This window comes from Xenopus laevis, chromosome 6L (genome assembly GCF_017654675.1).
Source record: "Xenopus laevis strain J_2021 chromosome 6L, Xenopus_laevis_v10.1, whole genome shotgun sequence".
NCBI lineage: Eukaryota > Metazoa > Chordata > Amphibia > Anura > Pipidae > Xenopus > Xenopus laevis.
Genome location: NC_054381.1, coordinates 124153522 through 124179955, shown reverse-complemented (window position 1 = coordinate 124179955; position 26434 = coordinate 124153522). Strand labels below are relative to the sequence as shown.

At 39.0% G+C, this 26434-nt stretch overlaps 1 protein-coding gene across 6 annotated transcripts in view; it reads right to left on the bottom strand.

Annotated features, from left to right (window-relative positions):
• The window catches only part of fam110b.L (family with sequence similarity 110 member B L homeolog), a 116164-nt gene that overhangs the window by 20263 nt on the left and 69467 nt on the right, over positions 1 to 26434 (bottom strand). The window contains exons 1-4 of one of the 6 annotated variants that reach the window (XM_041566432.1): positions 23259 to 23522; positions 10648 to 10736; positions 9401 to 9484; positions 7183 to 7263 (exon numbers count right to left, since the gene is read on the bottom strand). The gene's annotated coding sequence lies outside the window, so the exon portion shown is untranslated. Of the gene's footprint in view, positions 1 to 7182; positions 7264 to 9400; positions 9485 to 10647; positions 10737 to 23258; positions 23523 to 26434 lie in introns of those variants that run through there. The other 5 variants (XM_041566430.1, XM_018268018.2, XM_041566431.1 and 2 more) reach the window with 5 other exon arrangements.

Sequence of the window (26434 nt, the reverse complement as noted above, 5' to 3'; positions counted from 1 at the left end):
AAGTATGATTACACATGGATTTGTACATGCAGCTCAGACTGGATCAGAGAATATCTGCTAATGTCATTTCAGGCACTCGAGGGAAAAGAAGCCATTAATAATGCCTTTTCATGATGCCAGGGAAGGGTAATAGATAACAGATTAAGTCAAACTGCTCCTTGGAATGGCGAACTTGGCTTGGAGGCAATTAAAACACTGCTAAGAAAATACTTCTGTGCCTCCACAGATTTCCAAGGGAAATGAAAACAAACATATATAGTGAGGGCTTTCATGTTATTTAGTGCACACTATACAGTTAATTTCCTTGGAACCTGCCTGGAGGGATTTCCAAGCAGTGTGTTTCTATGGAAACTGCATTAACGAAGGGAACTCATTGCACATAGTTGGCACCCAGACAAGTGACTTTTTTTCCCCCCCTTATTATTTTAGAGGGAGGAAATGAGATGGGTGGATTTAAGTGAAGGTAAATAGAATGTGTCTCCTCTGTAAACACATCCCCACTGCTCAGTCTCATCTAACAGTGCACTTGTACTGTGAGGTAAAATGCTCAGCCGTAGATTTATATTTCTCTATTTCCATTTCTGAGAACTGAAGGTCTGCGAGACATGTCATGTGTTTCTGTCAGATTAGCGGAAGACACTTTTCCTTGTACCATGCCTCCTCTCTGGAAAGGTGTCTGCTACAATTTGCTAAGAAACCATGATCATCTCTCACAAAGGAACCATTTCCCAATTACCCTTACACCCATATGTACGAAAAGGCACTAAGTAAGATGCTTCAATTTAAACAGGTGACCAGTAAATTCTATCTGCTGATTGGTTGCTATGGGTTACTGCCCCATGGCAAACATATTGCCTTTTATTACATAACCCCATTATTAGATTCTTTCCACCTGCCCTTCACCTTTTTCCATTGTGAAGTGATGGATCCTGGGACCTGAAGTCCATTTTGTTTAAGAGAAGCTGTGCCCCACTTACTATGGAAAGCAGAGGGACTTCTTGTCCTTGCCCCAATTTCATTGGCAGGTGGCATAAAATGCAAAGCAGCATCTAACCAAGTGTTTTATTTATTTAAAAAAAAATTCAAAGACAGTCTCTTTTAAAAATTAGGATTCGGTTCGGCCGGACAGAAGGATTCGGCCGAATCCGGATCCTGCTGAAAAAGGCAGAATCCTGGCCGAATCCTGTATTCGGTGAATCCCTAATCCTTAGGCCCCTGTGTTTTCATGTGCCAGACAGAGAATAAGTGAGCTAGCAGTGACTAAAGCTTTCCTTGCAGTCTAAGTCTTGCGTGATTTCCTGATACATGAGACATACTGTATACCATAGAAACATGTGATTCAGCACAGCTCAGTGCTCCTTTGGCCCATTTCTTCTGCAATCTGTCTATGCATACTCAATCATTGCTGAGATAGCAAAAAGAGAATTGACAAGTTTAAGAGCAGGGCAGAGTTACGTTCCAGAAATCAGGTTAAAAGCTAAATTGTTCATGCTATAGAGGGTATTTGTAATACACCAACATTTCCTTAAATGATCAGTGTTTGTGTTCATAGGAAAAAACAAAACATCTTACAAAATTTTTCTGTGAGTTGCTGTCACTGAACAGGCTTCTTTATACATTTCCATGTACAACAACCCCTGACAAGTTGATAAATTCACCAGGCGCAAATTCACTGCAAAATTTTCACATTTTGCCACCGGCGAATAAATTGTGGACGCGCGTCAAAACTGTGTTTTGCAAATTTTTTTCAGTTTCACGAATTGCCTGGGAAATTCGCTAATTTTAAACGGGACAAGTTTGCCTATCACTGCCCCTGACAACAAAAGATCAACAGAATACAAATGTAAAATTTTTCAAAATAAGGTATCTTTAGATTCCAGTTAGATACAGTCTTCCCTTAATAATCAGTCTCTAATTAAATTATTAATTATAACTTCCTTTCTTACCAAAATATACAATATAACATGAGAACTAAAAAGATCACTAGATCTATTCTGTATATATAATACACAAAAACCATAAATATCCTGTAAATGATAGCCTTATAATATACTAGAGCCATGGGTATCCTGCGAATTATATCCTTATAAATGGTGCTTAGTGATGTCATCGGTTATAATCGGAGCTTATGATGTCATTTCTGTCACATGAATCACTGAAACTTGTGCATTATAATAAATAAAGTACACCCTGTTTCAAAATGAGGATATAAGAAGTCACCTCGGTGTTCCATGACCTGTATAAAAACACTTGTGGAACTTCTCAGTAACACATAATATATATATATATATATATATATATATATATATATATATATATAGTGAATAAAGTACCCCCTCTTGTAAAATATAAGGATATTATAAGTTACCGAGGAGTTTCATGACCATATAAAAACACGAGGCCGAAGCCCGAGTGTTTTTATACAGGTCATGGAACTCCGAGGTAACTTCTAATATCCTCATATTTTACAACTGGGGGTACTTTATTTATTATAATACACAAATTTTAGTGAGTCATGTGACAGAAATGACATCACTACTCACCGTTTATAACTGATGACATCACTACTCACCGTTTATAAGGATATAATTTACAGGATATTCATGGCTTTTGTGTATTATATATATATATATATATATATATATATATATATATATATATATATATAGACTTGCCCCCCTGCCGTTTCATTCAAATGAGTGAAGCAGCAAAGTTATATACTCAATGTTTTTTATACTTTAAATAATAGCTATAGGCACATACAGTAGAACCCCCATTTTACATTCCCTTGATTTTAAGTTTCCCCTCATTTTAAATTTTTGTTTTGTGGTCCCACCTATATATTATGCATGATACATTTCCCTGATTTTAAATTTTCCTGGATTTTACATCATATTTTTATGTTCCCCTGAAAAACGTAAAATGGGGGTTCTACTGTATTAGAAGCTCTAGAGTCAGAGACAAACTATTCAAAATTGTTCACCCCCCAATCACAAGTGCTTGTTGATTTGTATCCCTTTACTACAGAGGCCAATCAAGATCTGAAGAGATCCAGGTAAATCTTGGTCACACCAGCTCCTCCCTCAGTCTGTCCAGGATCCTGCTCCCTGCTCCAACTGTTTCTCAGGATTTCAGGTGCTACTTCTATTCATTGGCTGGGAGTAATGGTGGGTTGTAACTACAGGTGACTGGATGAGAGGAGTTTAAACTAGGGAAAAATGTGTGTGCCAGTGCATATTTATGTATTAATTAGTATTACCACTTTATATTTACCAAGCATCGTGTATAAGAGATTCTGATTGGGCACCAGTAAACTTGCACACAAGGTAAAAGTCCATTACACTGGAAGAATTCTGAAGCCTTGAGTTAGAACACACATTATTATAATGGATGGCTCATTCATCATTCATGAGCAATTCACTGTTCAGGTGAGACTACATTCTTATAGCCATTTTACAGTTATATCTATAAAAGAAAATTGATGAGGCCCACCCCTTCCCTTCTTAATATGTTTATTTTAAGAGGAAATTCTAGCAAAATGCAGCCCTAGCATGGTTAGTTTACATAACCAAAGCTTTCCAAAAAGTAATGTACAATTATATCCATTATGTTCCCTCCATGAGTCACAGGAACTTTATTTTGGGATTATCCTGTTTACACATTTCACAGGCAGAAGGCGAAATCTAACCTAGGAATAACTGGATCAGGCGTTAAGGCAGGCTCTCTGTTGGGAGAATGACTAGTAAAACCCACTGAGCATACACGAAAAATATACATGTTATCCCCAACGATGTCTCAAAATTGACAGGGGGAACTTAAAAACATTAACCTGTAATGTGCAGTGTTCCAACTAGACTGTGCCACTGAATCATTTTACCCAACCCAGCTCTTTCCTCATAAACCCAATTAATCCATCAGCTAAGTAGTTCTAGAGATGCTAAATCAATGGAAAATGTAACTGGTCTGTATGACCGTATCAAGAACCATAATAAATCCATATATGTCTAGCATTAAAAGCATGATACGGTAACCTTAGCTTGTGCTGAGAGAATTAGCTATTACCCTCCCTGCTGTTCTCTTTTATTTCTGAATCAGAATTTCATAGAACGTAAACGCATACTCTACCAACAGTGTAATGGAGAAAGAAAGTCTTTGTGCACTTACCTGAAACCCCAGGTCGGTGCTCCTATCAGCAGAAAACTGCACCAGGCCCGGGGTTATACCAGTGAGCACCATGGAGCAATCTTCTTCCAGCTTCTTCTTTCTTCAAATTTCCCAGGGCAGACGCATACGCAGTTGAACGAAATAGATGACTTTTTAGTTAAAGTTCAGCTTTTCGTTCTACTTCGCATGCGCAGCTTCGCAAAGAAAGAGGAAGACGAAAGAAGATCGCTCCGTGGTGCTCACTGGTATAACCCTGGGCCGGTGCAGTTTTCTGCTGATAGGAGCACCGGCCTGGGGTTTCAGTTACGTAACTACAATCACTTGGGTGCCTAACATATGGCACCCAGAAGTGCACGAAGCCTTTCCTTCTTTTTTAAAGGTACCTAATGATAACCAGCATAAACACAAGTTATTGCTATGAGAAGGAATGGACTGCCATGTGGCACATCCCAGGGATGTAAGTGGGAGAACTGTGTGACATTTCTTTGTCTATATCAGGTTATAAGCACACAATATTTGTATATCCGTTCAAAATACCCAATTTGGTTGAGAATTTGGCTAAATCTTTGGTGTACATTTCAATAAACAATACACATTTGCAAGCAAGATTTTGAGAAGAGGCATGTGATCAGTTATCTGGAAACCTGTTATCCAGAAAGCTCCAAATTACGAAAAGTCTGTCTCCCATAGACTCCATTTTATCCAAATAAGCCAAATTTTCAAAAAATGATTTCCTTTTTCTCTGTACTTTGTACTTGATCCAAACTATGATATGATTAATCCTTATTTGAAGCAAAACCAGCCTATTGGGTTTATTTAATGTTTACATGATTTTCTAGTAGACTTAAGGTATGAAGATCCAAATTATGGGAATTGTTGTTATCTGGAAAACTCCATGTTCTGAGCATTTTGGATAACAGGTCCCATAGCATAAAGAAACACTACGAGATTAAAGGATTTAGGGGTAAATTTATCAAAGAGTGAAGTTCCGCCTCTAGAGTGAAATTCTGCAGCTCTCCATTAATTTCTATGGGATTTTGAAAGGCATATTTTTAATGGATGAAAGTGAATTTTCACCCTTTGATAATTACGCCTTTAAAAACCCCATAGAAATGAATGGGAAGTGGTGGAATTTCACTCTAGTGGCGGAACTTCACTATTAACATCACTCTTTGATAAATATACCCCACAGACTCTGAAGAAGCCATTAAACTTTACAGTGGCTAAGAAAACCCTCCAACATAAATATTATCATACATTTGTACCAGCTCATCTAAATACAAAGGGGATAGTATATATAGTAGGTTTTATGTCTGCTTAAAAACACATATATGGAATATCCTGCCATGGTAGATAAATTAGTATTCAAATTTAGTAGCAACATATAACTGAAGGGTTGAAGGCATTTTTGCTGTTCTGATTTTTGGATTAAAAACAAAAAAAACAGGAAACATTGACACACATTAAAAGAAAGAAGTCCTATTACTCTGTCCAAGTGCTTTTCAACCCGAGACCTGCAAAAATTGCTTAGTAACCAACTCGGCAGAAAATCTACAAAGCTGCTCAATTAAGTATTTTTCATAAGCAAAGAAAGGTTGGGTTCCCCTCACCAACTTTTCCTTATAGTGTAGTTGCTCTCAGATTTGTTTTCTCCGCTTACAGAATGTACCCACAAAGCTTTATTCCTGAAGGGAACTATTTTTAAACAAAATGCCAAAACGACGTTTAATCTTTCATTGGCTGTACTTTTTTGATCTTCTTACAAAAACCGGGATATTAAAAGGGAATTCCAAAATAATTCTGCAAAAGCCTGTTTACACCTGCTCCAGCCCAGAGGGACTGACTGAACAGGACCCAAATCTGTATCACAGTGTCAACTGATGTAAGCAATGCTGGGCCAGGGGCTCTTCAGGACATTTTTAAACAGAAAAAAGTAGATGCCCAAACTCTTACAGTAATACTGATGCTTTCCTATGAATTTTATAAGAATGTATCGGTATAGCTTTAAACGTAGTTGCTGGTAACCCGTTCCTCAGTAACAAGCATACAGAAATGAATACTAACTATGGGGACAATGGCATTATTTCCATCAACATAATAACACAAATAATGTATTATCTGGTTTTAAAAAAAGAATAAAAAGAGAGAAAAAAAAAAAGATTTTGAGCTGAATCAATTCAAAATTTGTTAGGCCTTGTCTTGTTCCATAGAACTGACACACCCTGTTGCGTGGAAAAGTGCAAGTTTTGCCCTCTGGGCTGATTGCTTAAGATATATAAGAATTATATTGTTAAAAAGAATATGATTAATTTTTGTACATTCTAGTTACAGTGCAAATATGCAGAAGGATTGTATCTTTCTGTAAAGTTGGTAAATATACCCCACTTTTTGACATGAGCTCATTTACTATTTATGAAAACTGCTAAACTCTTTCTGAACTTCCAGAAGTAAATTTATTTTTTTTAAACTGGCATACGAATCCATAAATTGAATGGAAACCATGTTAGTTTGACAGTGTGTGTGCTGGGACCAGTTCCTCACCCCCTTAGGCTCACAGTGTAATGCAACCCCCCCCCCCCTCATCGTGTTCCACTGTGAAGTGATGGATTCTGGGACTTGAAATCCCGATCCTTTCTATAATGGGTTCTGATCAGATTCTATGGAAAGTAATGGAACATCAGGTCCCAGAATGCATCACTTTACAACAAAACACGGTAAGGAAGGCGTTGCATTACGCTGTGAGTCTGTTTTGATCTGTGGAATCAGTTGCCTGGGTAAAAAAAAGTAATTAGCTGTGACAAATATTCCAAAAAGTGGGACTATAAAATAAATAAAAGAATAAATGGATGGCTGGTGCCAACGATAACCCAAGGGGATATAAACTTTGTCTCTATCAACTGCCAAAATGTGATGCCTGACACACAAATGGGCTGCACTGTGACAGCACTGTCTTTAAGACACCATATTTCTGAGCTTTCTGGAGAACAGATATATGATCATCAGGAATGCCTTACTTACCACCAAGAATCAGAAGCAGGGGCTCTTAAGGTGCACCGAGGCTTCCCCACATTCCAATTTGTTCTTCAAGGCATTAGGCATCTGAAATACAAAGGGAATTTCTCAATGTACAACCAGTAAAGCTCTTAAGGACCACTACTCATACATAGCTTGTGCTAACCTTTTGCTCCTCTTCTCCCCCAAACGCCTCCCCCATAGAGTGTAAGCTTTATAGGACATGAACCTTCTTCCAGCTGTTTCATTCACTTCCAGCACATATCTATTTTACTGTATGTATAGAACATAAGTCATTGTCTTTAAAGAGTGGCATATCCTTTTGGCACCACAAGGTTAAAAAGGGTCACATGTGGATATAATGCTTAGTGACACACGCCAACAGGTAAAGGATTAATGTTTAAAGCTTTTTAGTAGCTTTAAGGCATGATGCACCACATTATGGAAAGATCACCACATTTGTAGAAAACTCCAAGCATTCTGGATAACAGATCCCATATGTGAATACAAATCTTGCACAGACTGGAAGTGTTTTGTTTCACAGCAGCCTTCCATAAGAGAAGACAGATGAAGTAATAATCCAAAGTTATTCTCTTCTCAGGCTTCACATTTTTCTGTGCCTATGTAACTTTTATATATATTCTCACAACCACAGACATTTTTCCAGATAGCCTTTATTTGCAAAAAAGAAAAAAAAATTTTATCGGGTAAGATAATCGGATCTCACAAACTTCATTATTAATTTTTCAAGCCACCAAAATCTGGTGTTAAATATAACTGCCTTGGGTGCATTCCCTGCCAAACACACATTTGGTGCTGGTTGGAATAAGTAAGGATACACGGAGTGGGAAGGTTGTGTGGGAGAAGGAGCCTCTTTATAGAAGTGGCCAAAAACCTTACAGATGGAGTTTAGCATTGAGGTAAAGTAAAGGGACCAAGCAAACTCCACATTCAGTCACTGCAAAGTATAGAGAGTTTCTCCAACCACGTATCCCATTTTTGCAGCCTTACAGAGCATTTGTTTTTTAGATGGGGTCAGTGAACCCCATTTAAAAGCTAGAAAGAGTAAGAAGAAGAAGACAAATGATCGAAAACTATAGAAAACTCAAAATGAAGACCAACTGAAAAGTTGTTTAGAATTATCCATTCTATAACATACTAAACCTTAACATAAAGGTGAACCACCCCTTTAAACTGCAGTTTGTTTGTAAAAGTCACTCTTTCTAGCAACTTTGTAGTGGCGTGAATTTCAGAACTGCAAATAAATAAGAGAGTGCCTAAAATAAACTAGTATCAGTTTAGTTGAAGACACTTACATGTCTGACGGTTAGATTACCCATGTGGTTGTCTCTGACTGGACTACAACCCAGCCAAATTCAATAAAGATCAGTAGAACAAGAGGTAGACGGGGGATTTCCCAAACCACGGGTGAAACTCAAAAAAAATTTTTTACCAAGTTAGCATTAAAAACATATAGGTATCCGTTAATGAGACTTAATGAATTTCACCCGTGGTTTGGGAAATCCCCCAGTCTACCTCTTGTTCTATTAAAATAAACTAGTCCCACAATCAATTTACTTTTTGGCTGCAAAGGTAATTTTTCTTGCAACTGGGCTTTTCCATTCCATTACTAAAATACTGAATGTATATAAATGGATGTGTATTTTTTCAATGTGGATAGGATTGAATGTATAAAGACAAACAGTTAAAATAAATAATAAAGACAAATGGCAAAGGTGCATGGATCCAAACCACATACCATTTATTAAATGTAAAGCCTCCTCTGAACATGCTCCCAGTGAGGTGCTTTCATTCTGCAGGCGATATATACACGGATTCTATTTGCACTCCCTTACTATAATTGCAATTCATTTATAATTAAATCTAGTTCTCAGCATTACAATATTTGATTTACTTGCATCAGTAAAAAGCCTCACAGCACAACAGTCATAATTAGGGTGAAGGGTAGATATAGTGGGCCAATATAGCCCCAGTTGTTAAATTATAACATCAAGCGCAAGCTTGGCTATAAAGTTTAGGGGCCCCTGGGTGTAACAGGCCAACAGCAGTTGAAGAGATATTGGTTGGACAATACTGGTGACCCCCTAAATCAAACGCTAGGTAGGGTTGTACATCAGTACAAGTGAAGTCATAAATTACTAGTTATCACTGAACTGAATACATAACAGAACTTTCATGTAGTTTAGAAACTGGTCAGAATGACCTTTAGGCTGAAGTCTCCAGCTGTTGTCATATTTTTGCAGGCTAAGAGAAGTGGATCTGCTCCATTGGTTTGAATCCAACCAGCCTGTGAACAGAGAGGAGAGGGGGTCAGCCTGGAAATGTCTTCTCCGCTGTGTGTGTGTGCAGACGCAGGCTTGTCGGATTCAAATCAATGGAGCAGGGGCAGGGAGCAGATCCACTTCTCTCAGCCTGCAAAAATATGCAGGCTGACAGCAGCTGAAGCATTCAACCTGTGTGCCCATAGCCTTGAAATCTCCAAATGACATAACATAAGCAATAAGTATGAGGAGCATTCATGGGACTTTATGTATGTGCAAAGAATTTAGTGGTATAACTCAACATTTAGGTTCTACACAGAGGACCTTTCTCAAAAAAACTATAGCATTACATTTTTTGCACATACATTAAGTCCCATGAGTGTCCTTCATGCTGATAGCACTTTTTATGTATAAATCAGAAATTCCAGACTGTACACAGATATTAAAAGCCAGATCAGAGGCATAAAGTAGAAGTTAAAAACATTAAAAAGTCAAACTAAACTAATCGGAGAAGCCCGTCAGGGGGCCCCATACACGGGCCAATAAGCTGCCGACTCAGTCTGTCTGCAGCTTTTATCTGCCCGTGTATGGGGCCCCCCGACGGGCTTCTCCGATCGAGATCTGGCCGAAAGTTAACCAGATCAAAATCGGATGGGACTAAAAATCCCGTCGGATCGCAGCCGCATCTGATGCATCTGATCCGACCGCCCGTAAAGCCACCGTTAGGATCCGATCCTCAAGGTGGGCATATCGGGGAGAGATCCGCTTGTTTGGCGACATTGCCAAACGAGCGGATCTCTCCGTGTATGTCCACCTTTACTCAAAAAGTCTGCATTTTCTCTCCGATGCTTTTCTGTCACAATAAACCAAGGGCTATGCAGCTTGTTCTAAAGCAGTTAATGTAGAGAACTGAAACTTCCAGAATTCACTAAATGGGAATCTGGGAGTTTTAGTTGCGAAATTTCTATTTGTTTTATAATACTCGAAACATAGAAGGAAAGGAGGGATAATCCCTTACATTAACACATTAATGTTATCAAAAGTCTGTTCTGGGCAATGGCGGATTTGCGGATTTTGAACATGTGATAATGTATTTTAGAGCGGTCATTTGTAAAGAGAGGATATTGATACAATTAAAAACTACATGTGAGACTAAAAAAGAGAAACGTCCCAAAGTGACAATACTTACATACTGTGTAAGTGCCACCGCATCTCATTTGGCAGAAAAGACACAGATGACAGCTGATGCCGGGATTAATTCCGAACGATCATCACCTACTGTGAAAATAAAGCGGGAAGAACATTAATAAATCTGAAAGTTCTTCTATTTTCTAATAGTTCAAAATATTCTGGACTGTATAAAATAGCTACCATAAAATAAGAATAACACATTCCTGATCTTTTTTTTTTATTAAATACAGCCATCAGCAAATAATAATAAGAATCATTTTTTTATAACCCAGCAGTAGACTACAGGACTAGACAGAAGTCTAAAGTTGGCCACACAGACCCATCAGTTACATAGTTACATAGTTAAATTGGGTTGAAAAAAGACAAAGTCCATCAAGTTCAACCCCTCCAAATGAAAACCCAGCATCCCTACACACACCCCTCCCTACTTTTAATTAAAATTCTATATACCCATACCTATATTAACTATAGAGTTTAGTATCACAATAGCCTTTAATATTATGTCTGTCCAAAAAATCATCCAAGCCATTCTTAAAGGCATTAACTGAATCAGCCATCACAACATCACCCGGCAGTGCATTCCACAACCTCACTGTCCTGACTGTGAAGAACCCTCTACGTTGCTTCAAATGAAAGTTCTTTTCTTCTAGTCTAAAGGGGTGGCCTCTGGTACGGTGATCCACTTTATGGGTAAAAAGGTCCCCTGCCATTTGTCTATAATGTCCTCTAATGTACTTGTAAAGTGTAATCATGTCCCCTCGCAAGCGCCTTTTTTCCAGAGAAAACAACCCCAACCTTGACAGTCTACCCTCATAATTTAAGTCTTCCGTCCCTCTAACCAATTTAGTTGCACGTCTCTGCACTCTCTCCAGCTCATTTATATCCCTCTTAAGGACTGGAGTCCAAAACTGAACTGCATACTCCAGATGAGGCCTTACCAGGGACCTATAAAGAGGCATAATTATGTTTTCATCCCTTGAGTTAATGCCCTTTTTTATGCAAGACAGAACTTTATTTGCTTTAGTAGCCACAGAATGACACTGCCCAGAATTAGACAACGTGTTATCTACAAAGACCCCTAGATCCTTTTCATTTAAGGAAACTCCCAACACATTGCCATTTAGTGTATAACTTGCATTTATATTATTTTTGCCAAAGTGCATAACCTTGCATTTATCAACATTGAACCTCATTTTCCAGTTTGCTGCCCAGTTTTCCAGTTTAGACAGATCACTTTGCAAAGTGGCAGCATCCTGCATGGAACCTATAGTTCTGCACAATTTAGTATCATCTGCAAAAATAGAAACAGTACTTTCAATGCCCACCTCCAGGTCATTAATAAACAAGTTGAAAAGCAAGGGACCTAGTACAGAGCCCTGCGGTACTCCACTAACAACACTGGTCCAATTAGAAAATGTTCCATTTACCACCACTCTTTGTAGTCTATCTTTTAGCCAGTTCGCTATCCAGGTACAAATACTATGTTCCAGGCCAACATTCCTTAATTTAACCAGTAACCTTTTGTGTGGCACTGTATCAAATGCTTTAGCAAAGTCTAAGTAAATCACATCCACTGCCATCCCAGAATCGAGGTCTCTACTTACATTCTCGTAAAAAGAAATTAAGTTAATCTGGCAAGATCTATTACGCATAAAACTATATAACTATATAACAATAGCTAGACCCTATTGAAGTTTTTTGACTCTATCCCAATGCCACAACGCTTAGGCAAGAGCTGTTCTTATCACATATATTGAGACTAGTCGCCCACACATTGGTTAGCTCTCCAGTAGGCCACCAACACCTCTGGCCCAAAGCTTAGGAAAGATCTGCTGTGCAAACTATACTGAGATAGCAGGTAATAAAGACTTACAATGGCTACCTACAACTCCCACTGTAGTCAAGGGGTCTGCTGCCAACTCTGAAACCAGAAAATACTGCAGAGAAGAACAGTAGCTGGCATACGTGTTGCCTAGATATCCCTTGCACATGGCAACACGAGTGGCAAGCCTTGTTGGTTTGAGCAATCAAGTGATCACATTAGATTTTGACTAGATATAGTCACTTAAGGTAGTTTAATTTTCCCACTGAAGCAGAATTCTCCAGAAGACTACAGGGCTTTCCTCACCATTTAACCAGTGGGAAATTAAAGGCAGTCATGGGCAGGCTGCGGCTTGACTCATGGTCATACTGAAAGATTGGAATTCTAAATTTTGGCATGTTGACATGCTATTTGTTAGAACAAGGTTTAGAAAAGATCTGCCACTTCAGCAGTAGTTCTATAGTTTGTTAATACAATAAGATACAATGTCAATATTAGATGATACGGTTACATGAAGGACAATAACACTGCACGTATTCTACTGATGTAGGTCACATTTAACATTCATATTTTTTCTTTAGGCCAAATGCTTTGTAAGTCATATTTTTGTCAATGGTGAAATGATAGCACCAAGGGTGGGAGAACTCTCCCAAAGTAGCTGCACCCCTAAAGGGTGGTAACTGATATGTAACCGGCATGTTTGTGTTCATACTTTATAAAAGTCATTTTATCTTGTCTCAGCACAGAGCCTTTACAAATTGAATTTCTGTTCTCTCACTCACTGAGGATGAGAAGTACCATATTCATACAGTACAACATGCTCTAGCCTAGCGGCTGTGTTCAGGCAAGATTGGTCACACAAGTAGTATAATTCTCACACTGCAAAATAACTGCAGCTGCAACAGATTAGGATACACAACGCATCTGCTCAGTAACAATGCAATTTGTCTCCAATGCATTAAAGGAAAACAGTTGCTAGTAGAATAAAAATGAACTGTAGAAGCCATTTTTAATTAACCTGTATCAGAATAAGTCTTATAGTTTCGTACAGTTGCAGCTGTTTCAGTCCAGTAATGGACTACAAACAACACACTGATGCCGTGAGTCACTGACAGATTTCACCTGCTCTAATTGGCTGGTTCCGGTATGGTTAGGTTGAGAAAGCACATAATGAACTTTTTATGCTTTAGAATGCTCACTAGTTCAGCAAATCCACAAATACCAAACCGTATTTGAACTCAGATAATTGGTGGTGCAAATTGAGGAAATAGGGGGCTTTATGTAGGTTTTGGATTAGGTTCAGCCAATCTTGAATTTGGCCAAATGTGAAGCCTGCTTAAAAACACTTGGCTTCAGCTGATTCCCAAACCAAATCGGAGATTTAGTGCAAATAAAAAAAAGATAGGATGCTAAAATTAATAATATTCTATACATATTGAATGCTTAAGTTGATAGTGATAACACCTTCTTTAGAGCAAAAAAAATACCTCAAATTAAAGTCGGATCAACAAGAGCTATATTATAGTATCCATTATGCTTACAGCTCTTCAATAGTCCATTTGTCTAAATTCTAATTCTCAATTGTGCAAAATTGCAGGTGAGTGGGATCTAAATGCTCTTCATTTGCAGATTCCTGAATAGCAGTCTGATGCACAAGAAAGTAATTAGGTAATTTTTATATATGGATTCTCTGTATGTAGGCTGCATACTCCGGCTTCCAAACCAAAATTTGATAAAGAGGGCCACCTAACACAGAAACCCCTAATATACCCATCCCAGTTACCTGTTTCTTCAAAAGTATGAATAAATGCCATTTTCTATGCTGAAATCCAGCTGTTTAATAGTTCTTTTCTTTCTGCATCATTTGAAATCCTGGCAGGGAAGGAGGGACTAAACACTGACAAATTGTAACAACGTCTCCACAGTTTACAGACAGCATGCAGGAACTACATAACCCACAATGCATTGCACTGTGATGTTCCTTTTCTTATTGAAATCACGTGTGCAGGGAATTGTGGGGTTTGGAGGATGCAGTCTAAGGACAGATGGCTGTTGATACAAAGTAACAGTAGTCAGCCATCTCAGCAAAGTAGTCAGACAGATCAGCAGGAGAGCAGGGGGCTAGGCTTAGGGAATGTTCAAAACCATTGAAAATCATGAAAAGTCTGCATATTTTTATTGATATATTACAAAGTTGTTTGAAGAAAGACTGGCCAGGTTGTGGTTGTTCACGCTGGAGAAGAGGCACTTAAGGGGGGATATAATAACTATATATAAACATATAAGGGGATCATATAATAACCTCTCTAATGTTTTATTTACCAGTAGGTCCTTCCAGCTGACAAGGGTGCACTCATTCTGATTAGAATAAAGGAGGTTCTGTTGAAATATTCGGAAAGGGTTTTTACAGTATGAGAGCTAACATTGTGGAATTCTCTCCCTGAATCAGTTGTGCTAGCTGATACATTAGATCAGGAGTGCCCATACTTTACTAATGTGAGGTCTACTTTGAGTGATGTTGTCCCATTATGATCTACATCCATGATAGCATTGTTAGCATTCTGTTCCATGGAAAATGTTATTTAAATGTGATATTGATAGCATTTATATTGATACATTTAAGAAACAACTATTTCTTATGTAACCGTAACAGAATAAATATCTAAATGAAAAGCATGATATAAGAGGATGATTTAGACAAGCTGTTTGTTGACAGTGTCTTGAGATCTACTGATCACCAGCTAAAGGTCTACTGGTAGATCCCGATCTACTTTTTGGGCACCCCTGGATTAGATGGCTTTAAAAAGGGGCTGGATGGCTTTTTAGCAAGTGAGGGAATACAGGGTTATGGAAGATAGCTCATAGTATAAGTTGATCCAAGGACTAGTCCGATTGCCATTTTGGAGTCAGGAAGGATTTTCTTCCCCCTCTGAGGCAAATTGGAGAGGCTTCAAACTGGTTTTTTCCTTCATCTGGATCAGCTAGCTGTTAGGCAGGGTTTATATAGATGGATGTGTTTTTCAACCTGACTTTCTATCTTGGATGTGTTTTTCAACCTGACTTTCTATATTACATACAAATTATGGTAAGAAAGATTTAGCTTTAAAAGAGAAGTCAAGTCTAAAACCTTGGGGCTGCCAATGTGCAAGGCAACCTCCACCGAGCCTCTGTTGACTCCAGCCACTACTACTTCACACAATGCCACCCCTAAGGTTTCTATGTTGACTTCTTTTCTTTTTACTGCCAGCCTCTTAATTTTGTTTTAATTTAGTGGTAAAGACAAAAACTCAAAATATTTTTAAATCCTCACAGTTAAATAACTTGATGATTTGAAACTGGCACAAACAGCATGCAACTCACAACACAGTTTGTACAGCAGTTAATATCTTGTGCTATGGCATCATTTAGCTGTATATTGTTAAAGGGAATTCATAAATCCTCCTATCTAAATTTTAACAGCTAAATCTCCCCCCCCCCATATTCTTTATGGTTAGGGAACAATAAATTGATCTATAAGAATATAAGGAGGAAAAGCACTTTTAATAGTCATCCATGGCAGTGGTCAGAGAAACATAATTAGACGACTGCATGAAGTGAAATCAGTTTGATGTGTTGCGCTGCACTCGCCGGATTGTACAGCTGCATGAAAGAAATAACCTCCGCTTTGTGCATAATGAATTAAATTAGACATTGTTATAGCCAATTCCTTGCAATATCCACAAACTGCCAAGTATTGAGTGAGCATTAAAAGGCAACTACTGTCTGTAGCAAGTACCAGAGCTGATTGCAGAGATGTCCAACTTTCTCCATTAAATAGACAAACTTTTATGAAACCTGTTGTGATGCTGCCATGGTTACAAAGTTAAGAATCATCGGAAATTTCTCTAGTCAGTTCTACATAACACCAAACCTTTATTTTTCTAGACTTAGAGGGGTAGTTCACATTTAAATTAACTTTTAGTATGATGGACACATTGATATTCTGAGACAATTTGCATTTGGTCTAATTTTTTTTGAGGTTTTTCAACTACCTTCTTGTTCAGCAGCTTCTGGTTCTTCTTCTGGTTGCTAGGGTCTTATTTAACCTAGCAACTAGGCAGTGGTTTGAATATGAGACTGGGATAGGAACTTCTGTCCACCTCTCTCAATATTTAAGCCATACAACGTCACTGCCTGTTTCCTTTTATACTTTTGTATTAAATCCATCGTTATAGAGGCAGCTGTAAAGTTGTGGAATTCTTCCTCCTAATGTAATTGTACCAGCAGATACATGAGATAGTTGAAACAAAGGTATGGATGGCTTTTTAGAAAGTGCAAAATGACATGCCTACTGATAATAATAGTATAATGTTGATCCAGAAACTGGTCTGATTTTCATATTGGAATTATACACATTCAGAGGCAATAAGGTAAACCGGACAGGTACGCATAACCTCCACTATTATGGAACTATGTACCACCTTGGTTGCCAAGAAATATAGAGAGAAACCAAATTTCTTGAGGGTCCGTGTGCACATGCCCCAAACCTTCAGCAAAGAGAGTTGCAATTCATAGGCGTAGAAAAATATACTGTCTGGCGCTAAGAACGGACCACCACGTAGTTAAATATTTATTTACAAAACAAGAGTTAAAAAAATAGCCTTACGTGTTTTGTGCATAAGAGGGCAATTACTCATATGATGATATCTATGATGAAGTGCCCTCTTAGGCACTAAACGCATAAGGCTACTTTTAAACAGTGTTCCTGTAAATAAACCTTGTTTTAAAGGCACTTTATCTACATGGTGGTCCATTTTGAAAGGCAGTAATTATTTGCCATCTTTGTTTTCTTCCAATGACCACACAGGTTTTTTTTTTTTTTTTCTTTTTTGTAGTCTTGGGAATGTAGTCTGACCTTTATTTACCCCATAGATCTTATTGCTCTTTCTATATAGGCTATGGTTTGTTGGCAAGTCTCCAGTTCATAAGAAATTGTTAGCCCCCTATATATAATGGATTTAAGAATAAGTACAGTAGTTTATTGTTCAAAAACATACATCTTCTTCACATATACATGTAATACATACATATATATGTCTAGGGAAATTGCTTATAGCTTAAAGGAAAATGATAAAACTATACCCCCAAACAATGCAGGTCTATATAAAAAATATTGCATACAACATACTATATATAAACCCTGCTTCATATAAATTTTTATTATATAAACATTTTCATAATTATACACTTGTTTAGCAGTATGTGTCACTGGGTAATCCTAAATACAAAATTGTAATTTTAAGAACTAAGGGCAGCCCCCCTGGGATCCTGGGATCCACGGTGCTCACAAACAAACCAAACCTGTTAGGTCACATGAGCCAATTAACAGACAAAGTTCTGTCTTTTGCTTCCACACTTCTTCCTGTTACAGTTAGAGCTGCAGTATTTCTGGTCAGGTGATCTCTGAGGCAGCACACAGGTCAGCACAAAATGGTTGTTAATGGTACGAGATGTAAAAGGGTAATATTTACTTAAAATATTTATTCCAGTTTGGTGATATTATTTAATATGCCACTTGATATGAAATAATCTGTTGCTGAAGTATTCATTTGGGGGCATAGTTTTCTTTAAGAACTATGACAGCTGGCATAAATATATAGTGAATGATGTACCCACCTAATATAAAATATAATAAAATATATAAAATATAAGCATATAATAAGTCACCAAGGGGTTCTATGATCTTATAAAACCATTGTCCCATTAGAGTAATAACCAGTAAGAATCGGAGATAAATGTGGTAGGCCGCAGTCTAAACAGGCTTTGTTTTCCATTTAATAATGCATTGGGAAAATGCACTCCATGTTGCAGCACGTTGCATTAGATGACACAGATGAACTAAGACTTTAGTGCTTGCACTGTGTTTGCCCAAGTTATGAAAGCAGCATGTTTCCGTTCAAAGGAAGCTATAACTCTCTGGGCATCCCATTTACCTTTCAAGTGAACCTCAATGTAGCTTGCATATCTGCAAACTTCATTTAAACTTCATCTGCAAACTGCCCATTTAAACTACTTGCCCCAAAAGTAGTACCAAAGATTTCTTTTAAACTCAAAATGAGAGTAATCAGGGCAACGCCAAGTAAACACATCTCTTTGCAGGGATGATGTCATAAGGGGCAAGGCTGCCTGTTCCCCAAGAGAAAATACAATTGACTGAATTTATGGCCAAAAGCTCTGAACACTCAGAGTGTTTAATGAAGAGTCAAAGGTCAATGCTGCTCTGAGAGGAAACGGCTTCTGGCTAGGGATCCATAAATTCAGCCAACTGCTATAATCTCACTCCTGACAAGGTTTGTGCTCTTGTTTTGTGACATCACCACTTTTCTCAGGACGACGATGTAAAACTGTTTTTGGAGTTAAATGGAGGTCTCTGAACAGTGAAGTATATGTTTTCTCAGAAGTGCCATGCATAAGCAGCTATTCAACTATCTAAAGCATTATTTACAAAGGCCCCACATGCAATTAATAAGGGGTGAAAATCTCTCCTCTCTGTGCTCATTCACTAACCATTTGCATCTGGAGCCTTGCTCACATCGGATTAAAAATCTGGTATAAGGTGCAACACGCAGCACTGGCTAAGGCAAGATAAACATGCCCTTACTGCCTACCACTGGGCAGACATTCAGGACAGGGCCCCTTCGCATCTTGTGCTTTTGTTACCGTGTAAATTACACGGCTGAATTAAGGGGCAGGTAGGGAAGGCACGGGCCGTCATCAGCCTCAGTGGCCTCAAAGAAGGTTCTTATTTTTGAATTTCAGGCTTGAAGGCAAGTTTTGGTTGTAAAAAAAAAACAGATATACTTCCAAATGGAGCCTGCTGTAGGCTGCCAAAGCACATATGGGCTATCAATAGCCAATCATAGCCCTTATTTGGCACCACCCAGAAACATCTTACATGCTAGTGTTGCTCCCCAACTATTTTACATCTGAATGTTGCTCACGGGTGAAAAAGGTTGGGGACCCCTGCCTTAAGGGGTATATTTATCAAAGAGTGAAGTTAGAGATCATCACAGTCCACTAGTGTGAAATTCCGCCTCTCAAGTCATGTGACTTGTGCTCTGATAAAGTTCAATCACACTTTACTGCTGTACTGCAAGTTGGAGTGATATCACCCTCCTCCCTTTTCCCCCCCAGCAGCCAAACAAAAGAACAATGGGAAGGTAACCAGATAGCAGCTCCCTAACACAAGATAACAGCTGCCTGGTAGATCTAAGAACAACACTCAATAGTAAAAACCCATGTCTCACTGAGACACATTCAGTTACATTGAGAAGGAAAAACAGCAGCCTGCCAGAAAGCATTTCTCTGCTAAAGTGCAGGCACAAGTCACATGACCAGGGGCAGCTGGGAAATTGACAAAATGTCTAGCCCCATGTCAGATTTCAAAATTGAATATAAAAAAATCTGTTTGCTCTTTTGAGAAATGGATTTCAGTGCAGAATTATGCTGGAAGAGCACTATTAACTGATGCGTTCTGAAAAAAACATGTTTTCCGATGACAGGATCCCTTTAACGTTTCGGATTATTTGAATGAGATAGAATCTATGGGAGACAGCCTATCCTATATCCTATAATTCAGAACTATCTGGATAATGGGTTTCTGGATAACAGATCCCAAACATCTAAAAAAAATAACAGTTTGTGCCTGTTTCTTGCACTTTGCACTCTGCATGGCTTGTATGAAAAATGATGTGACACTGCTGCACAAAGAAAACCACAGTAAAAATACATAAAGTAACTTATATTTTCTGCTTAGATGGAAAACCCAGAGAAACCCAGCCCACATAGAGCTGTCAGTCTGTGTTTGCTCCCCATACCTGCACCTATTTTCTCTAAGTAAGTGAAGATGAGTAATAATAATAATACAGTGTGGGAAAGGCTGTGGAGGTGTGAGCCATCAGTCTGGCAACAAGCCCCTTCCCACACACTTTATTAAACTGGAATTGCAGATGAAAGTATTATTATTTGTACCACATACAGGGTCAATACGTTCAACAGGCAGAGGTCTATGGCAGTCACTGCAGAAATATAAACCTGCATAATGCCAAGCTGCACGCTTATACCCTACTGATGTCCTTCTGGACGGATGAGTACTTTAAAAAGAACTAAAACCATAATTAACTGCCCTTAAGCAGGGATATAGTTCATTCCTGGCTTGTCACGGCTGTTAAGAAATGCACTTAGGAGAATAGTGACCTGCACTGGGTTCAACCCAAAACCTGACACTCAAGCTGCCCCATTCTGCCTTCTGCTATAATGACAGTATTGCAAGGATTAGGTTATTCTGTTCCACATCAAGTTTTGCATAATACAACAAGCTGCTTAGTTTGCATTTATTTAAGTTAGTTCCCTCACAACATAATTATACACATATATTCTCATCTGGAGGCATATTGTGCTTTGGGAGCCCAAGTTCAGTGATAGGTGCCATAGATTGTAAACTCTGCTCAGGCAGGAACCGATATGAAGAATAATCTCTGTAAAGACTAGTAGTAAAAAATAATTCTTGCCACTATTATGCAGCTTGCATGTTTTACAGACAACAAAAATCTGCTTCTTCCAAAAGTCCATGATTACATACCTCCCAACATTTTGGAAAAAACAGAGTGGCAAAAAATATGCCGCTTTATGAATTTTTCATGATTTTTGTGGCCACTCCCCCTAATTAACATGTTTATTTTACAAAATTTGGCAGGTTATGAAAGTTTGAACATATTTATGTTTTTTTCAGTTATTACAGTTCGCTAATGAAGGTGAATTGCCCTTTCTAACTTCTCCCAAGGGACCTGTTATCTTATATTGTTACGATCTTGAAATTGTTACAAAAGTATCTTATCTGCTGCTGTGGCAGTTCTGGGCTCTCTGCCAGAAGCCAATTAAGTAAGGAACTTTGTTTCTTTTCCTGGCTGTTCAGTGCAGAGAAAAACGTGACTTTCCAGTACAAACGAGGGACTGCGGGTTGAGCTGTCAAAAGAGGGACTGTCCCTCTAAAAACGGGACAGTTGGGAGGTATGTAGTTTACTCTGCTTTGTATTACTGCATCTAAATACTAGTCCACACAAATCCCAGACCTATATAATAAGAGACCATATACAATTTGGCTTAATGTTTTTTGAATCACTTGTATTAGATAATTTGGCTTAATATTCTTTGATCTGCTGACAAATCTACAACGTAGATAACAAATATAAAAAAGTGGCCCTGTAAACTACAGCCCCCAGCCTCCTCTACCAAATACCTGCAGGGCATTGTGGGAGATGTAGTTGGCCATGTGTCTGACAAACTTGATACTGACTTTGATGGATGTATGTACAATATTGACATATTTCCAGATTGGGCAGCAACAATACAGGCATTTAAGTGTAACTTGATTGGTTATAGGCACCCGCCCCAGGGCATGATGGCAGAGGGACAGCTGCCAGACCTATAGACTTGAAACACATTTGCATGATCTCTGCTTTTATTTCATGACGCACAAAGGTTATTGATTTAAAGGAACAATATCACAAGGCAAACAGACAGTCCCCATCCTTGGTGGAAATTCCAATACAGAATTGTGCTGAACGGTTTCCAAATGGGCCAGGCCCAAGAGGGAAACAATAACTGCTTGTGACCCTTCCATTTCCAGTTCTGCGTGTGACATATGCAAAAGACGGGAAGGGAAGTGTGCAAGAGAAATGGCTTCCCCTCAGACCGCCACAACATGTTGAATCCAAATTTCTACCACTGTAAGAACATTTGTACTTGTACAAGTGAAGGGTTTGTATTCTACTTGTTGGAATATCTCATTGTCATATCACCAATAAAAAAAAAATAATAATAAAAAAAAAATATTATATATAAATATTATAAGAATTATCTTTAAAGTTGTAGAACAGTAATGTCCAGCAATTATAATTCAGTTACAACTCCCAATATCCCATGACAGGCCAAGTGACTCAGAGGTTGCTGAGAGTTGTAGTTAAACAAGCTGGATACATATGGCTGCTGTAGAGCCACACCTCTCTAACAGTTCTCAGGCCTCTCAGGTTACAGTCGTACAATCACTACTCTGAAAAGGCCAGCCTGCATCTTTACATTGTTTAACTTCGAGAGAAAAAATGTCTTCAGAAAAACAAAGCCCTTGGGCCAAATTCGTCAAATCAGTTGAATTGGCAGTAAAACGGGACAGAAAACCTACGCATTTCAATTTCCATTGTAGTTAGAAGTGCGAGGGCCCCTGGAAATGCACAAGGACTGGTGCTTACGGGGATAAATCATGTACAAATAGTGGCCCCATGGATGATGCCCTACAACTCCCAGCATCCTGGGAATCTGGAAGGAAGTTGTAGTCCGACCCCAGATACATACATATATATATATATATATATATATATTGACTATACCTAGTGATTGATATATATTTCTTGCACTTTTATCTATGTTTTTCCCCCAAGGGGCCCTAGATATGCCAACAGCAGGAGCCTAAATTTACATATACACAAAAATAACACAAAAAAAAATTATAAAAAAGTACATCCCCTTGTAGCATGTGACTGCACGCAAGGACAAGTGTGTGTCGCTTACACATTCTGCTTTGAACTGACAAACTTTTAACCCTTTCAAAGAGCAGTGTGCAGCCCCTGAAATCAATTGTCCTACGCAATACAAACAGTAGGAGCCTGGAGCAGTGGGGAGAAGGCACCCGCACAACTGCAAATACAACCCCCCCCAAAGTTATCAGTTCCCAGAACCAAAAGAAACATTACCAATGAAATCAAGGTCCAATCAAAGAAGACATCGATTCAGCTGCATTCATTGCATGCATGGTGGTACCTTGCAGGATGGATTTAAGATCCAAAAGTGATAACCAAGTGAGGTGGCATCTGCCATGGCCTCATCTTGCTGCTAAGTGCCCCAGGCTGGCAACATCTTCCAAGGGGGAGTCAGCTCAGTTACCGGTGGGTTTCCCTTTCTTCTCTGTTACAGGCACCTCCAGCTCTGTTCCACAACACAATACCCCTCTCACTGTCTCTAATGCAGCATAAAGATTTCAGCGAGAGCCAATGACAGGCAAGAGCAGAAGCAGCAGCAGCCAATAGGAGGGAGGTACATGAGAATCCAGCACATGCTCTCTAAGGCTCTGATACTGTCACCAGCGCTTAGCAGGCTTCTAATCTAATTATAGCCTTTTGCCAGCACTGGAATACTGAAGCGCAGCCCTAAGAGCAAATTACATTTTAATAAGTGAAAAACTTTAGATGATACGAACATTTAGGGTTGATATGTAGCAGAGCCTTCTCTTTTTTTGATTTTAAAGGGGAACTCCACAAAAACATAACAAGCTTTTTAAAAAGTAAACATAATTTTAAGCAACTTTTCAGTATACATCAATTAAAAAATATGCAGATTTTTCATGATTTTTAATGGATTTTGACAGTTCCCTAAGCCTAGCCCCCTGCTCTCCTGCTGATCTTTCTGACTACTTTGCTGAGCTGGCTGACTACTGTTACTTTGTACCAACAGCCATCTATCCTTAGCCTTCATCCTCCAAACCCCACAATTCCCTGCACACATGATTTCAATAAGGAACAGAACATAACAGTGCAATGCATTGTGGGTTATGTAGTTCCTGCATGCTGTCTGTAAGCTGTGGAGAAATTGTTACAATTTGTAACATCTGTTTAGTCCCTCCTTCCCTGCCAGGATTTCAAATGATGCAGAAAGAGAAGAAACAGGTAACTGTGATGGGTATAATAGGGGTTTCTGTGTTATGTGGGCCTCTTTATCAAATTTTGGTTCAGAAGCCCGAAGCTCCTCTTTAAAGGAGAAGCAAACCCTAAAGTTAAAAACCCCTATCCCCCTACCCTACATAGACCCCATCTACCTCCTTCACCCAACCTAAGTGTTACCCCAGGCAAATGCCCCTAACTTTTTACTTACCCCTTGGTGCAGATTCAGGCATTGGAGTTCGAGGGCGCCACATGCAGCCGTTTTGGTAATCTTCAGAATGAGTCCGGCAATTCTGCAATGTTCATGAGTTTCAGCGCATACACAGTTGTCGCTAAACAGAAAATTGCTCCAACTGCTCACGCGCCGCCACACCTGTCTCATTCCGAAGATTACTGAAGCGGCTGAAGATGGCGCCCGTGAACTCCAATACCTGAATCTGCACCGAGGGGTACGTGAAAAGTTAGAGGCATTTGCCCGGGGTGAAACTTATGTTGGGGGAGGAGGGGGTCTATGTAGGGTAGGGGGTAGGGGTTTTTTTTAACTTTAAGGTTTGCTTCTCCTTTAAGCTGCAGGGTGTTTTTTCATACTTCAAAGCCTTACAAGTATTTGTTAACATAAGTAACTATCAAAACAATTTCTCTTGTATGAAATGGCAATTTAGGATGCGTTTGCACTGGGGACACAGGGTTTCTTTTCGGAGTATTTAGAGGGAAGCGGCAGTCAGTATCAGACAGGATGCACAGAGGGGATGTAGCTGGAAGGAGTCGGCAGTGAGATAGGTCAGCCCTGTCTCACTCCTCATTGACATGAATGTCTCCCAGCTAATAGGATAGGGGAGATATGATGTGTGTAGACTTCTACCAGCTCCTGTCAGACACATGTCAACATCCTTGGTAAGCAATGCTGAGATATAATGCCAATGAGAATGGTAAATAACAACCTGCTGTGTCACAGGGGCTGATGTGTGCTAAATGACATGCATCTTCCCTTGCTCAATTCATTATATACTGTACCCTGTAGAAGGAATTTTTGCTCTGAAAGCCACACACATTCCTTTTAAATGCACACTTTTCTAAAAATACATAACTCTTTATACATATGAGACAGAACTTCCAACCCTAGGCTCAGTCCTGTTACATACAGTTCGTCTGTAACATGCGCTGTAAGACCACAAAGTATCAACATCTAAGAAGCAAAAGCCATCTGTTCCGAAAGGTATGTATCAACACATTGTTAAAACATCGCTTCTTTAAAGTTTTTTCTCTTTATGAATTAATAATGTACACTCAGTCTTCCCACTATGCCCATGTGTTTATAAATTAGGGATGTACCAAAGCCATTATTTGGGATTCGGCCGAACCCCCGAATCCTTTCTGAAAGATTTGGTCAAATACCGAACCAAAACCTAATATGCAAATATGGATATATGCAAATTAGGGACAGCAAAGGAAAAAGTGGAAAAATTTTTTTACTTCCTTGTTTTCTTATGAAAAGTCACGTGATTATCCTTATCGCTCCTAATGTACATAAGCAAATTAAAATCCTGGCCAAATTCCGAACCAAATCCTAGATTTGTTGCATCCCTATTATAAATGAGCAATTTTGCAGTGTAAAGCTAATGCAACACAGGGATGCTATTTCCCAATGCTGCAGGCAGAGTACTGCGCAAACTGCAATCTGCAACTCGGACCTGCAACCCACATTCTTACCTGCTTGGACACGCTACCCGACCGGACCAGCAAGTACCTTATCCGCAACACGGACCCGCTGACCATCAAGAATCAGAAAGTGCTGTCATTGTAAACCGGAAGTGACGTCATCGGAAGTAGGCATAATCAGAAAAAAAAGGAGTAAAACAGGAAGTGCTGTCATTGTAAACCGGAAGTGACATCATCGAAAGTAGGCATGATCAGAAAATAAGGAGTAAAACAGGAAGTGCTGTCATTGTAAACCGGAAGTGACATCATCAGAAGTAGACATGATCAGAAAAAAGGAGTAAAAAACACTATTGACCCGACCCGTTGCAGGACTCTAGGCACAAGAGCACTAAAGGGCACAATTGCCTCCCACAGGCTGCACCTCATGAATACAATGTTGCTATATTCACATTTTTTGCACTTTAAAACTTGCACCTAACTGGGGATGAAGACAATTTACATAAACATACATTGAAACTATTTCATTCATACCCCAGTGGGTCCCCAAAGCAGGT